The sequence below is a fragment of the Passer domesticus genome, chromosome 4, assembly GCF_036417665.1.
Source record: "Passer domesticus isolate bPasDom1 chromosome 4, bPasDom1.hap1, whole genome shotgun sequence".
NCBI classification, from domain to species: Eukaryota; Metazoa; Chordata; class Aves; order Passeriformes; family Passeridae; genus Passer; species Passer domesticus.
The window spans coordinates 31519520-31536288 of record NC_087477.1 but is presented as its reverse complement, the minus strand read 5'-3'; the positions used below and the strand labels follow the sequence as shown (position 1 = coordinate 31536288).

General features: G+C 38.0%; 1 protein-coding gene across 10 annotated transcripts in view; it reads right to left on the bottom strand.

The window, feature by feature from the left end:
- Positions 1–16769, bottom strand: part of CCSER1 (coiled-coil serine rich protein 1) — a 621761-nt gene that overhangs the window by 508403 nt on the left and 96589 nt on the right. The window lies entirely within an intron of this gene.

Below are 16769 nucleotides of genomic sequence, written 5' to 3'. Positions count from 1 at the left end.
TCCCAGACTAAATGAAAATGCCATACTTAAAAAGAGGATTAAATAGAGTCTCAAGTAAGCAATCTAAACTGAAAGTATTTTCAACTTTTTGACAATGGAGTTTATATTTTAATGTCATGAAGAATAATGATATGATCTTGGTTATAGCCAATCATTTACACCATATCCTTCCTGATCCAAAATTTCAATTGATTTTTCTTAGAAGTTCCCCAATACATTTCTTCTAGTCTAATAAAAATCACAATCATAAGACATAATGCCAGGTACTCTATATACATTAATGCTCTAGGAAATTAAAGCAGGAGGATGTATTTTTTCCCAAGGTGGTAAGAATCTTATTTCAGATAACACCAAGAACTAAATCTCCTTGACATGCAGTTTGAAGTGTTATAAAAACAATATTAATCAAATCTAAGAATTTCAAAGCAACAGTTGTAGAAGCCAGTTTCTTCTTGCAAGCCTGCAACAAAATATTTATCTCTGATTGAGACTGACTGACATGGCCAAGGCCAGAATGAACAATATGGAAATGTGTAGTAACCACAGACTTTTCAGGTCATTATATTCAAACGCATTTTCAGGTATAAATATGGTTTCCTGATATTAAGGAACATTGAATTAAAGGAGAAGAGATGTCCTTAAAAAAACTGCTGTAACTTGGTGGTTTGTTTCATGGCTTTTAGTATTTGTGCTGAAGGCTAATCTAAATCATGTTTCTACCATTTCTGCTAATGATGAATAACACCCTACTGCTGGACACAAGAATATCTGGATGAAATCTACTCCTTAGTGAATTTGTCTTCCATCTCTTCTATCCGAGTCAATCCCTTTACCAAGAGGCTTCCAAGAGCAGCAAATCAAAAGAAAACCTCATATGAATTCTTTCCAGTGACTCACTGCAACTGTAATGCCCTCTGCTACCCTTGTAGCCAGGTTTTCTAGATTTGTTTTGGGGTTTTTTGGGTTTTTTTTTGGTAAAACAGTGAGAAAATCCACCCATGGTTTAGAAAGGATGTTGACATTAGCCACTGTTATGTTATCTCTTGGAGGGCTCTTTTTCTCCACTGACTATGATATCCACCTGGGATATTAATCATCCAATAAAAGTTAAGTTTTACAAATAGGTCCTACAGATAGTTGCTATACAAGATTACAGGGGAAAAATATCCAGTGTAGGGAGATAAGATATGCACCAGAACTAAGGCAATAGATAAGTAATTTATTTATTACACTAGAGTTAATATGAAACATTCTCAAGAGCTAGGTAAAGATTCTCTTCCTTTAGCTCTAGGCTCAAATATTTGCTCTGTAAGAAAACAGAGATGTCATCTTCAGTATATAAATGAAAAACGTAGGCAAAATATAATCAACTTTGCTTGCTAATTGCAAGATGGCCCAGAAGGAATAAAGCTGTTCATGCCCATTCCTTGAAACAGTCAAGTCCAGATTCACCAAGCATTGAGAAAAGTCAAGTGAAAAGCAGACAAGGAAATACTGAATGTCTGAAACCCTTCAAGAAGTTAAAAGCATGTGCAGTCTTTCAGCATGGAAGAACCAGCAGGGTTAAGGATATTACAAGTCAGAAATATAATATGCGGGGCCAACACAGACTTGAAGAGACAGCAAATAAGCTCCCTCTTAAACAGTCTCGTGCATTCACACAGACATTTATCATCTCAAAAGGGGAGACCCCTCTGGCCTCTCAAAGAGAGAACTAAGCCAATCTGCCACCAGGGCAAACCAAAGCAAGTTCCAGATTACTGCTGCTGGGACAGTTCTAGTCATCCCCTTCACAAGCCTTTTTTTCTAAGGAAAGGGAAGAAATGGCAATGCAGCATAATAAGAAATTCAGCTGATAATGTCTTGGCTCTCTAAGGAGGTAATCAGAAACAGCACAAAGAAACCAATCAGCCACCACGTTCTGAAAAACACCAGGTACAGAAAGCCACCAGGTACAGAAAGCTTCATATTCAGGACCTTCAGCATCAGGAGTTTATCTTGCCATCCTTTTACTTGGCACTACCATATAACTTTGTTTCTTTGTTCTCTTTTCTTAGCATTTATTCCTGTGGATATCTACATAACCTTTCTATTGTTGATAAATAAAAGAAATGCTTTCAAAAGACAGTTCTGCAGCCATCATATCCACAACTGGGACAGAAGGCTGAAGACTGGCTTTCAGTTCTTAATCATGAGTGATGGGCCTGTGATTAGCAGAGAAACTTGCAATCAGTCCAGTTATATCATGTACCTCTCAGTTGTTCTCTCCTGTCCACACCTCTTAGGAGAAACAACCCTGTCAGATAGTGTGCTAGATGCAGAGACTGCTGCTAAGATACACAAAACATCATTAATTACAATGCAATCAAAGTGCAAGTCCCTGAGCTCATCATTCCCACTACGTACAAATGAGATTTTCTGTTACCATGAACTCCTTCCATTAGCTTATGTCACCTCCTGCAGCACCTCATGTGCAAATGTGACAAGAGCACTTTACAGGTTGACAGTTTGAGTTAACAAGTGTAGAGAAAATAACATGACAAGCGGGTGGAAAAGACTCAAGTATCCCCCTGGTGAGCTTAGCCCTGTAATAGGGCTTGGCAGCTTTCACCTACAAATGTAAATGATGAAAGCTGCCAAATTAAGAAATGTAGCACCTTTTATTTCTTTTAAATCCAGATAATAGCTACAAATAAATCGGAGTTTGCAGTGAGTAACTGCAGTGGGAGATAAGAAACAGCATCACCTTTGTAAAAAGCAGCTACAGGAAAAAAGTTTCTAAACTACCTATATATTTTTTAATTTTTTTTTTTAATCTATTACTACTTTTCCAGACTTTTCAACAATGTGTGAATGACAGATAGTTTACATCTGCTTGTGTTGGCTGAAAGCACATAAAAGCAGGGAGATATGCTCCTGAAAAACTACATTAGCAGAATTGTTGCAAGCATGATTGACTAAGAAAGCTATGAAAAACAAAGTTTACTAGAAGAAACAGTATCTTTTACCAGACCAGTTCTACTGCTAAAAAAAAAAAAAAAAAACAACAGACATATTCCCTAGACACAAACACTTCTTCCAAGATAAAAACTTATTACCTAACGAACTGGTCCTGAAAAGGATTTCTGTGACAAAAGCTTGTTCATTTTTTTTCCTCTGTTTCTATTAGACTAATAAATTACATTACTTGTACTGCTCACATCTTTCTGCACCATGTTTTGACAAAAACAAATATCCCTTCACAGCATCTGTGGAATTCAGTTCAAGTGGATGATAGATGAAGAACACTCACCTAAAGGGTGACAGACAAGCAATTATGATCAGTAGCCCTCACACAAAAAAAACATTAAGAACATCAGCAACAAAGCAAATTATTTCCCATGGCACACTGGAATAATTTCCTATGTCATCGCACTGAGCTACAACAGGACTCTTCCTTCAATTAATACAATTGCTAACACAAAATGTGTGTTACTGCCTACACTTTATTTTCTTTTATATATATATATATATAACATATATAGTTGGAACAGCCTCACAGGAAACAGCAGTGGAAAATTATCAATTTTGCACAAATTTACAAAGAGCATCTCTCTTCACTGAGAAAAATGCTTCATGAGGGACTGGATATTTAACTGCATGATATTGGCTGCAACTGCATGATTTAACATCCAGTTGCAGCCAATATACCTTGCAGTGAAAAATTTATCTTCCTGGGAGGTGCAAAGTTAAGACATTCATTGCTACTGTAGCTATCAACTATACATACAGAGTGGGACAGCAACAAGCTGGTGATTTTGGTCTTCCTGTAACAGTTATTTTAAAAAATATTTCACTTCTTTTGTTGGAATTAAACAGGTTGGGTTTTTTTTTTCCTTTTGCTTATCCTACTCTCCCTAAAAAAAAAATTCATGCAGCCAAGTAAAAATCATAAAACCAATAAAAATACTCAAAACAAGTAAAACATCCAAAGATCTCAATCTGTTCAAATAAAAAGAAGAAATACCAAGGAGGTAGCTTTATCATTTACAAGTAACTTGAATGGACAGAAAACTGCCACTTACTAGAAAGATGGACTTAAGTCTTGGTACAGAAGACAAACTGAGACCTAATGGCTGGAAGGAAAAACACAGCTACCATTAATTTAGAAATCAGGCCTGTTTTTTTCCCCAGTCTGTTTTTTTCGTAGTTTGGTCCATTGGCTGTTGTTTGGTTTGTTTTGCTGTTTTTGTTTTGTTTTTTTTTGTTTTTAAACTCACACCTTTGCAATAACCTAGCAAGTGAAGCCACATTTATTCAATCTCCTCATATTTTTCATATCCTTACTCCAACAGAACTCATTGCCCTTGACCCAGAGGTAACTGGTAGCCTTTTGTGACAAGTTGCACACCAAAGGTCTACAAGAGAATCCAACAGTTCTTTCCAGTTCTAACAAGTTCTCAAGCCCTTTTTCCTGTTGAAACCTGTGAGCACACACAGGCCAGGCACTTCTTGGATATCCATACACACAAGCAAATGCCCTGCTCTCCCCTGCAATCCCAACAACTCTTTTACTTCAACACACAGAGGACACAGTGCTTAGACACAGCACTGCCACTTCACCACCAGCACACAAGTACAGAAAACAACAAAATAGCCTGGGTTTGGTCAAGAAATAGTGTCAGCAAGATAATTTCCAACAGTGAGTCTAAGGGGGAAAAAAAAAAAACCACCACCAAAAAAACCCACCTAAAATAAAAGGTTTGTCAACATCAGGTAATATTACCTAGTGTTTGAAATTTGCTGTATGTCTATTCCCTATAAATACCTATGAGCAGTAATAGGCTAAGTGGTATTTGTAACACTAGTGGGCAAACCTCATATGTAGCAACAGAGTATCAAATGGAACTCAGGTCTTAAATAAAATCCTAATTCATGTTGGGATCTGCTAAACCCTTCTGTTCACCTTGAATATGAAAATAGCTTGCAATACATCTATGCAAAAATGTTCTCTACCTTTGAAATATGCAGAATGAAGGAAAATTGAAATTTCTTTTATTTGCCAAACAATTCTAAGCTTAAACAAAGCCCTTGACAGATTCTGCACTGTTTGGTCTATTTTTGGAAAATAGATACTGTTTGCCATCACAACACAGAGGCAGGAAAACCAGTGATAAGTTTGTTCACCACCTATTAAAATAAGCAACAATGATCAAAGTATCTGATTATGAAAATGTTTCTATTTACCATTAGGAACATTTGCTTTTTCTTTACAACAACAACCAGGCTCACAAACAATTTAATTTTGGCAGTTTCATGTGCTAGCTCCAAAACGGAGAGCTCCATTAAACAAACTGAAATGCATATTAGAGAGACAACAAAGCATCCTAAACCCTTTTTAACAGACACCCTGCTGCATGGAATTTTTTAAAAAATAAATATTGAACAACAAGAGATATCTTTGAACTCCTCTGGTTAATAGACCTTACAGGCCTCCTACTGAGCAGCAATAAATATGCCTCAAGAAATCAGTGTATCACTTCATACCATTTAATAATGCCACAATTGCTTTTGTTATGCAGACGGTATAGATGGGTGAATGCTACCCGAGAGCAAAACCATGCATTCACAGTGCTTTTCTTTCCTGTGTGAGTCAGCACAGCATCCCTGATTCAGTCCTATTCTCTTCCACCTGTAGGTCCTTCCAGTAGGCAGCTGAGTCCACTTGAAGGATCCAGATAGAATAGTTTGGCATCCACTTTCCCAACTGAAGTTATTAAAACTAACTACTGTGATTCATGAACCATGGCTGAGTGGTTGACTATTTCTTTCACTTAGGTTCAAGATTTTTATTCATGTATCTGTATCTCTTTGAAATAAAAACCTCACAAAGGCACCAACACGCTGAGATTCAATGTCTCATCTTATCAGTGTCTAATACTGACAATGAAAAATCTGACATCCACAAACCCCCAGTCTAAATCTGTCTGTTCTGACAATTTCATTTGCACAAATAAGCTTTGTTGGTTACTTCTCAATGGAATATTTTATTCTTGATTTTGTGTCTGGACACAGTAAGAACAATGTTTTACTTTCCTATTATTATTTGTTATTAATATTCCATTATTAAATCTGATCATATCATCTTACTAAACTGTTTTGAGGAATTCACTGTACTCCTGCATCTCTTCTGTTCTTGGAACCTGGAAAGCAGTATGAATAGCTTGACAGCTTGTCTATAGACATAGTTGTCTGCCACTGATGATGATTTGGGTTTATTTAAAAGATGAACGAATTTTCCCACTGTGATCAGATGACAGAAAATAACCCACTTTTTTTTGTAAACTTTAGAAGTGGTTCAGTGTAAAAACAAATTAACCTATGCATAACTTGACAGATTTAGAACTAACTTACTTAGGCATTTTGCAACATCAAACACACATCCTTAAGATGCGCCTGGGAGCAAGCAATATCAGAAGCTCCATCATGACCGTGCCTTATGTTCCTTTATTAATTTCTGCATAATCTTTAATGATTACACACACTTCCTCTAAACTAGAAATGGGGAATACAAAGGATATCCTGAGCTATGAGGAAAGCAAATGTTTTGCAAAAGTTGCCTTCTTTCAGACACGAGGAAAAAAAATGTCCTGACTCTGTACTGTGATGATAGTGTAGGTGTTAACAAGGCATATTAATGAGGCATCTCAGCAAAATTTTGTGATTTAACTTTAACCAGAGCCAACAGGAACAGAAGTTACAGGCATACATTTTTATACATAAAGATGCAAAAATATTCCTTTTGCTTTTTTTCTACAGGCTGAGAGAAGGCAAAGTTTTTCAAAAGAAAAAACATAGCTTTGATAACAAGATCAAATTGCTTTCATCACGTCACATATATCCTTAAAGAATATAGACAAAAATTACAACTTTTTGTATTCGTCTGGAGGAAAAACTCTGCTGAAATATGACAAATGAAAATACTTAAACTATTGTGCATACTGCCACACTTGCAACAGGAAAATTGCATTACTGCCCTCTTCTTCCAGCTGAAATGCCTGACAGGTTTGTGCCAACAATGCTTACTTCACAGGCTGCTGTGTTTTCTTCTGAACAACATCCCCTATAGGGAATAATCATAGAAGATAAAACTAACTCTTGAATTTCAAAGTTTCAGGTAACAGAAGGATTACAAATTTCTCTTGACAACTAGTTTTGTCATCTCTTGACCTCATTAGTTCCCAGCTTCTCCCTCAATGCCTGCCTAATTTATAAAAATATAGATAGCCTCTCCCATCTTTTCAGCTTCTTTAACTGAACTACTCCCCAATCTCTTAATTTTCAGATCTCCTAGTCAAAACTTTCTCCTGAACTTTTTTCCTTCCCAATGTTTCATCTCCTCTTTTTCCACAACACCTGCAGTGAACTCTATCCCATCCTAAATCACAGTTTTCTTATATTTAACTCTTCCTTTCTTATTAGCACTTCATAACCCGACCCATTGTCTAAAGGCAACAAGGCCCCAGTCTCCACAAGTCCTGCCCTTAATCCTCCTTGCTGCTTTCTGGATCAGGTTCTCATTTTCCCTACTGCACTTCCTCCACTCCAGTAAGGAGACAGATTTCAAAAGCTGGCAAATTTAGAAAGATGAAAGTCTTCCAGGATAACTGTCTGCCAAGTCTACAGATTATAAAAGCAGCTTCATTTAGCTAAGTGTTCCCTCCCACTATTTACTCATGCTGCTTCACATATCACAAGTTTTGCAATGCTTATTTTGGGATATTTCTTCAAAATATACTCCCAACACTTACAATCTAATCATTTTGGTTAGAGTGACTAAATCAAAACTGTTGCGTTTTACTTTCATCAACTAAAAGATGCCAAAAAAAGATGACAAGAGGCTTCTGATTTTTGGAGCGGTCAAAACTAACCTTATTTTTTTAGATACACTAAAAAAAAAAGTTATTCAGTGAAGAATCTCATCAGAGTCATTTTTAGGAGAAGAGTTTTGCTGCAGTGCTGCCTGTTACACAGCATCAGACCTGACAGGGTGGGCATGTGGGAGTAACCTAAAACGCATATGAATAAAAAACAAGTAAGAAAAACTGAAACCATTCTGCTATCCAAGGTATCTGTCTAAGCAACAGAAACAGACCTCAGTGAACAACCTTCTATTAGCTCTCAATTGATTAAAACTCCTCATCCTGTTGCAGATGTTCAAGATCCCAAAGCAGTCTGTTAGTAAACATCTTAATTTCCCTCCTCCGGTTTTCTTTGGTATCAAACAAGGCATTTTGAGTCATGCAACTAATTGCTCCACCTATTTCTAACAACTACTTCTCAAGCACCAACGTTCCTCTGATTGCAAATCAGCTCCAAATCATAACAGCTATCCAGACTGTTAAGGCAAATATAAACCTTACACATTTATCCAACACTACTATTCTTCAAAATCCAAAAAACCTCTCATAGAACAAATCATGGAGTGTTTGTTGACTCTATCAAGAATTCAAATACAAAACACACATTATAAGTGTAACAATTTTGGAAAGCTTGTATTGTTTGGGGGGTTGTGTGTAGTTTGTTCATGAAAACATCTACACAGCAAGTTAAGAAAATTTTACAAAATAGTAAGCTATTCACCAGCTCTGTGTATTTTCAACTAATTTCATTAGTTTTCATGAATGAATGCTATGAAATACACAAAAGTACCTCAGGGGCAACAAAATGTGGTTTAGCATCTCATTCCTTTCCTGGATGATATATTGTTGCCTACTCCTTCACTAAAAGGTGAATGAACCTAGACAAACATTCCCAAACCTGATTTCCATGTATGAAATCACAAAGCGTGATCCTGAGCCTTTCATGGGCTAGCATGCACTTGACTTTAAACCAGAAAAATCTCCTGTTCTAAATGGCAAGCTTCAGGGTCCACAGCTAGTTTTCCAGCCCCTGCCAAATCCTTAACCCAGGGTTCATCTAGTATTGCCTCCAGCAACACACTGGCAAGACAAGAAGGACTGCAAATATAAATGACCTGACAAGTGACCCAACAGAATTTCCATTTCTCACCCCATTACCTTCTTTTTATCAATCAAAGGGATCAAAGGTCTGGAACAAGCACCCTACTCTGAATTGCTGTAGCCTGGGGAAAAAAATACTGAATTTATTCTGAGTTTATTCTCACATAAGCAAACAAATATTAACAGGCAGCTTATAGGAAAGCATTCCAGAATTTGCACTACAGAACCATTTAGGGACACACTGTTTGAGGGACCCATGCAGCAGGAAATGATGTGCATAAGAAAGGACAGGGGCAAAATTAGTCACTCTAAGAACAAAAGGACATTTTCTGTTTTTATTTTCATAAAAAAATAAGTGAGTGCAAACTAGTGATGAATCATCTAACCTACAGGATGATAAACCCAAGATTTCTAATCACTAGTCATAAATTTCAAGTTCAGTCAATTAGCTGCACATGAATCGTCTCCCTCAGAAAAGTCCTCTAAAAATTTCAGTTTTCCTATGGTATGTATTACTTGCATATGCTAACCTAAGAAGATATATACCACAGGGGCAAAAATACTGCCTGTGCTAAGGGCAGCTCCCAAGATAAAAGACATTACTGTAATCTTCTAGGGCATGCAGACATTCAATTAAAGACATTATTTTATATTATATTATATATAAAGACATATATATATTATTTAAGCAGACATTCATTCTTTCTCCAAGTACTTTTTTTTTACCAATACTGGATAGAAAACTGTTTCCACTTAAGTATTACTCATTGCAAGAAGGCTCCTCCTTTATTTAAAAATCAAGTGTAACAAAATACAGACATTAGATCAGCCACACTAGCTCAGATAATCCTCTAACCTGTCTCCACCAATGCTAACTTCCATGTTCCCCTGACCTCTGTCCTTCTACAGGGAAGTGATCCCAGTATGCAAGTGAACTACATCAGGTGCCTCTTCCACCTCTTCCAATTCTTTCAGAAACACTCGTTAAGAGCCTCAATGGCCCCTCCACCCTCTCACACCTCTACTTCCCACCTGCCATCACTGGATATCACAGGAACTCTCTGTAAACCACCTCCTTTCTCTGGCACACCTGCTCCATGAAGTAGGATGGGGAAATATAAGAGACTGTACACATGAGAATGGTCCCAGCTCCTGTGACTTGACGATTTCTGCCCAACACAGCACATCTGCAGGCAGAATGACTGGGCAGAGTCCATAGGCACAGCAAACAAGTTGGGAATACAATGGTGGTGTCAAGGGAGCTCTGTTTAGAATTCCCTTTGGTTCCCTATCCTTCAATACTGGACTCATCTCTTGCCAGTACCAAAGGCCTTTGAGTATCTGACACACAAGGGTGGTCATGGGTGTCATAAAGACAGAGCCAGACTCCTCTTACTGCTACCCAGGGAATAGAGAAGTGCAAACTGAAATACTAGAAACCAAAGAAAAGTTTCGTTCTTTTTTTTAAACCATAAATCTGGACAAACACCTGGACAGGCTGCCAAGTGAGGCTCTGAAGTCCCTATCCTCAGAGACACCAAATCCAACTACACACACCCCTGAGTGCAGGGATGCCATCCCTGACCCAGATTTGAGCAGAGGTGTTGGACCAGATCATCGCCAAAGGCTCCTTCATACATCAGCGACTGTGTTTCTCTCCTAATATTGATTAACATACTGTGAGAGCTGGCAGGGAGCACTCATGAGATTTTTCACAGGATTATTTCATTCTTGGTAAATCCCTGACCTCTCTCACAGGTTCACAGCACGACAGGCACTGAGCAGAAGGTAAGTATCTTCACCATGAGTTACTGCTTTGGTGGTGGCACTATAGGTGGTGACAAAGACTGAAGAAGCCCACATGGACAAACAGACTGAGTGGTTTACTTCAAGAAGACTGCATAACAATCTTGCTGCAGCACTCACCTGTATTCAGAACATAGAAAATATGGTAATGAACAGCAAAGTAAAATGTAAAAGTCAGAATAAAATAGAAAAATAACTAAGCTGATTTTGCTTGACAAATGTATCTATTTAAACAATATTTATGACTAGGATATATTTGAACATATTACCAGATATTTCTGTGCAGAAAAAAAATCTTTCCCTTCACGTGGAAAAAGAAATCCATAAAGATAATATCAACTCTAAATGATGAGCACCTTCAGAACAAGCTATCTCTTACATTATCTGTCAAAAATATTTGGGGATGTAGTAAGACTAGCACAAAAGTGTGTTTTGTTAGAAAAAACCATCAACTGCCTGTGGTTTCTATTCTGAGTCTCAATAAATACTATGTTTTTCTGAAAAATACTACAACAGAAAACTAAACACAATGCATTACAGGGGACACCTACCTATAGTTTTAGGAGTTCAGTATCCTGTAAATTAGTTCAAACAACACTTAAAGTAGTCCTACAAGTCTTCGGAAAAAATATCAAATACCCAATGTGTACTGCGTTTGGACGGGAGATAATTTTTTTCATATCTGTTTGCTTTTATGGTGCTGTGTTGTGGATTTGTGACCAAATCAGTGTTCTCAACACATCAAGATATGATTTAGCAGTTGCTGAGCAGGGCTTGCACAATTGTCAAGGCCTTCTCTGCTCCTCACACTGCCCTACCACTGAAGAGGCTGGGAGTGAGCTAGAATTTGGAAGGGGCGCAGTTGGTACAGCTGACCCCACCTGAGCAAAGGGATCCAGCCATATGATGCTGTGTTCAGCAGTTCAAGCTGGGAAGGAAGAATGGTTGCACTCATGGCATTTATCCTCCACAGTACCCATGAAGTGTGACAGAGCCCTGTTTCCCAGAGATGGGTGGATGGCTGAATACCTGTCCACCCCTGGGAACCACTGAATGAATTCCTTTGTGGTGTGCAGCTTCTGCCTTCCCTGTTAAACTGTGCTTATCTCAGCCTGCAAGTTTTCACACTTCTACCCCTTCCACTTCTCCCCCTCATGCTGCCAGAGGGAGCAAGCCAGTAGCTGATAGGTGCAGCTCACTGCAGTTAACCCATAAAAGCACAGAAAGAACTAATTCTGTCCTACTTTTGCTATACAGCAAATATGTCCCCCCACTGCCATGATGATTCTGGGATTTAAAACTGCTAATAACTACTTTCTACCTGTATAAATATAACTCAATTCAATTTAAATAATTACTCCAGTGTTAGATTACCCTTTTCTGGGCCATGATTATGTCCTTAAAGAAGAGCATAGAACATCACAGCATAAGCATTAAGTCACATCTAAATTAATTTTTGTTAGTTACTTGATCTCAAGAATAAATTCAAAGTGTTTAACAACCACAATCTGATTTTCACAAGCCCTTCATTTGTTAAGAAACACACATTACACTACAGACATTAATTTCCCATGGGGTAGTTACCCAAAAAGCTTCTAGTTGGGTTGACCTAAAAATCACAGTCAAAATGCTTAAATCCCTATCTGCCTTTTCAATTTTTTTATCCTATTAGTATGTGAAAGGCACTTTCTCCACACTAAATTAGAAATATAAGGCTCAAATTACTAAGTACCTATAGTCAGCAATTTACTCCTATCTGGATAGCACTGTTAAACCAAAGTAGTCCTGACAGTTCTTGCTTTAAGTGGCTTCCACAGTTTCTTTTCAAAAAGCAGCAAAACACCAAATACATCGCAAAAGGGGAAATCTTGTTACTTTAGTATCAATCTAGTTATACATTAATGTTGTCAAGTTCACTTCTTATGAAGGGTGAACCACTGCCTTAGAGGGTTTGCTTGAACAGTTCAGTAACAATTGATGTTCGTAAATATTCTCCCTCAAGAAGCCCAGTGTAGCAGAGATGAATTTGAATTAAGCAGAAATACCATAATTCAGTGACAGAAAAAGAACAGCACATCTATTTTCATTATGACAAATCTTTTATGAACACCACAGATACCAGAGATAATACACCCTCACAGCAAGTTAAAAGCAGGTTGTAGCTATTCTGAGCACACGTAACACTGCTAGTTGTAAAGAAGGTTGTGCAAAAGACAATGAAGAATTGTGTGCATTTTGCTTACCTAGTTCACATTTCTGTAATAGCCTTAGCATATCTAAAAAGGCTGTTTTGTTTGAGGGGTTTTTTTCAACCTGAACTGAAGCCTCGAGCAGTCAAATCCTCCCTCTAACCTTTCATTCACTGCCTTTCCAGAGCAGGCTGCTAAAGCATTAATAATTAATGCCAGTCTGTAGAAGGAGAGCATACCCCACAAGGTTCTCTCAGGCCTTTACAGGTCATATTTATGGGTTACATAATACAGCCACATTCAACTTCCAAATCTACTCGGTCACCCTCTGAAACTCATTCAACTCAAGTATTTTTAATAGCCACTTCTACCTCGTGTATTAACCACACACTGCATAAAACTCACAGCTTCCAGAAGGTCAATGTTAAAGTAACCTCAAGCAGATATGAAAATTACTTCAATTCTCCCTAGACTAGCAGCCAACCTAGTCTGATTCATACTCTGTGCTTAATCATATGTCAGCAAAATATCATACAACTCAGCATAAGCAAGAGGAACATAAAAAACATCTTAGCCCTTATTCATGTACATTCACTGAAGTCCATAGGGGCACAGCATCCTGCTGTTTCTCTCATGATGCAGCAACTGGATTAAAACTGGTGCTTGATAATAAATAAGAGTGCTCAGGTAACATTAAAAATAAAGTTATCTGTGAGAAGCAATAAGCACACTTTCATGAGCTCCAGATTTGGGTATGGCCTGATAAGGTACAATATCAAAAACAGGAAGAAATTTCAATACACTGGTTTGCATAATACCTGCATCGTTGTATTTCTGAAGTATACTGGAAGCCACACCAAATCACCTGGGTAACAAAACTGAGGTGGAGCTACACACACACACACAATAGCCAGGACACCAGCCACAATTTAGACCCCAGCTGCTACTTGGATAATTAGCACAGATGTTCCGGCCATAACATGCTTTCATTAGCAACCTCTACTTTGGCTTTCTGCTCCCTCCAGACACACTAGGAGTCTCAAATATTTGCACTTAATCTCTCTTTTGCAAGCATATTTCTGTGTCAAGCATTTATCTTTATTCTATATTCCCAAAATTTCAGATTGCTTCCTCTATACTAAATTAGTAAATTATGAATTTTTTAAATTTAATGTTTAACTAACATACTCAACTAATTCCAATTCAAATTGAATTCCTGCCTATGAAATAGTGCCCTGTATTCTGACACTGGGTTTTGCATTCACTGTTCCTAATTTGTGTTGCAGGTACATTTTACTGAGTCTCAATACCTGGAGCATCCCCACTTAAAAAGCATGGGAAAAACATGAGACAAGGCGGATTTTGGCTAAGCATTGGCACTGGATGGATAAGCAAGAAAAAGCTCAGTAAAAACCTTGGAAATACAGTAGCAGCATGCATCTTGAAAAATTATGTTTAGGCAAGGCAAAAAAATAAACTGAAAATTTAGAAAGGAAATGGAGCAAATTTTAATGTAACTGCAGTTACCCATTTGCATGATAGGCAGCATGGGAGAAAACACAAATACAACTATTTGACAGCTTGGCCAACAGGGCCACTGTTAAAGCTGAGAGGAAAAACTCTGGGATGTCCTTAGCCCTCACAAGTCCTCATTTTTATATCTAATATATAGGAACCACCGGAAAGATGCAAAGAAAGAAATGGCACAGCCAAAGCAACAATGCAGAAAAATAAGTTGTGCTGCTCTAATTGGGCTGGCACAAGTTGGCAAGGCTGCTTTGCTCCAGGCAAAGAAGCTGATGATGCAGCACTGAAGGCAAGCAAAAGTTTTTACCTGCAAAGGTGAAAAGTTGAAGCGGAATTTAAGAAGCAAGAAACAGGCAATATTTAGAGAAGATTCAAGTGAGAGAAACTGAAGAGAAAACTGTGCTGAAGAGTGCCCAGAGAAACACAGTCCTGCAGTGTTCACCCACTGACACAAGAAGTTTAAAAAGAAGGTTTTTTTAGTTAAGTAGTACATATGCTGATAGACAGGCATGGACAAGGGAGTAGTTGTAAAGACAAATAACTATTTTCCTTGTAAAGAACAGCAAGGAGGCAGAAGGGCAGATTTGCAAGAGCCAAATTTAAGTGGGCAGTCTTGATCCACTGCACATATGCAGAGTGAAAACACATGCATGCATACAGCACAGTGTAGCTCATGACCTGAAATTAGGCAGTGTGATCTAGGTGCTCCCACTTACTGCCATTCATATCATCCTTCATGACTATCCAGTCTTAAGGACTTTAATTTGCTAGAATTTAAAAATCTCTATCATACATAAAAAAAGTTTTAGTATTTTGTCTCTGTACTGATAAATGTGATATTCAAGATACTCACCTTTCCATAATTAGCCACTACTATCACAAGTGATGGATGGTTTTGTTGCTCACACACATCTCACTTTGTTCTAGTTCCAATTTATGTTACATATGAATTTTTTTTCCCTGCTGCTCTGTCACCTAAGCCTCTTAAAGAACTTGCTTAGAGTGATTTCGTGTCGGTATCTTATTTTTTTTAATGTGGTAAATCTAATTCGCATTGTGTCAACTGTCCAGGCTGACATTCTTTTCATTGGTCTTGCAGGACTGCATATTTCAGACCATTCAGTCTTTTGCCTGTACTAATTCACATTTTACTTTCCTTTTGTCTCTCTTACACATTGGAAAAGAACCACCACCTAGGTAGAAACAACAGGCGAAGTATAATTTCTACCAACCTTCAGAGGCATAGTTAACTAGTCTATATGTTATGTCAAAAGATTTAAATTTGTCAACTGATGAGTTCACTGTTAAAGCATTAGAATAACCAGAGTTTATACAGCAATATCCATCTCTTTAAATTGCATCCCTATAAATACTTCTCTTTCGGAAAGGGTCTATTATACTGCACAGGCTAATAACACGAAACTGCTCAAACACAAGTCCTGAATTGCAGTGATCACTCTCCAAAACCATTTCTGGTGAAATGGTGCCCTCTTGTAGCAGGAATCGGCCACTGCAAGAACAGCAGCTTTGCAAACACACAGTTGGCAAGCCAATCCATCTCAAGCATTTCTTTCACATCATTACTTACAATACTATGAAATAAGCATGTTTGCAGAGTCATTTTGAAAGATTTTTTCTTCCTTAAATTTTATTTACAAACAGCACTGGTCTTAGCCAGAATCTAAATTACTTTCAGCACCTCACAAGTTAGTTAAGGCCACTCTTAGGGGAAGCAGCGGTCTTGTTTGTAGGTTTGATACAGATTCCCAGTATTTAGGAGGTCAGTCTATCCAAGCTTTTACCTTTCATCTTTGAAACAAGAACTGACAATTATGCAAGAATACTCTGCTGAGCAAAATGTTTAGGATAAAGAACAATTTCTCAGATTTTTTTTTTTTATTATTTTTTTTACTTCCTGTGAAAAATCTCACACCCCCTTGAGCGACACTTTCTGGCTCCTCACTCCCAGTCGCTCAGCAGAAGCAGCTCACACTGCTTGCCAACAACAAAAAGAACACGAACAGGGGCAAAGATACAGGTACACAGTTTCTTCAGCTGAACAGGACACCTGGGTGATGCGCAAAAACCAGCATCCCCCGCCATAGCCACTCACTCAGTGCCTCGGAGCAGAACTGCGCAGCAATGCTGCTCTTGCCACAGGAGCCTCTGCTCTCCCCCAGCAATTTGCCACCCCTTAAATCTCTGTGGTTCATTTTTCTCCAGAACTGAACAAAATGAATCTAGG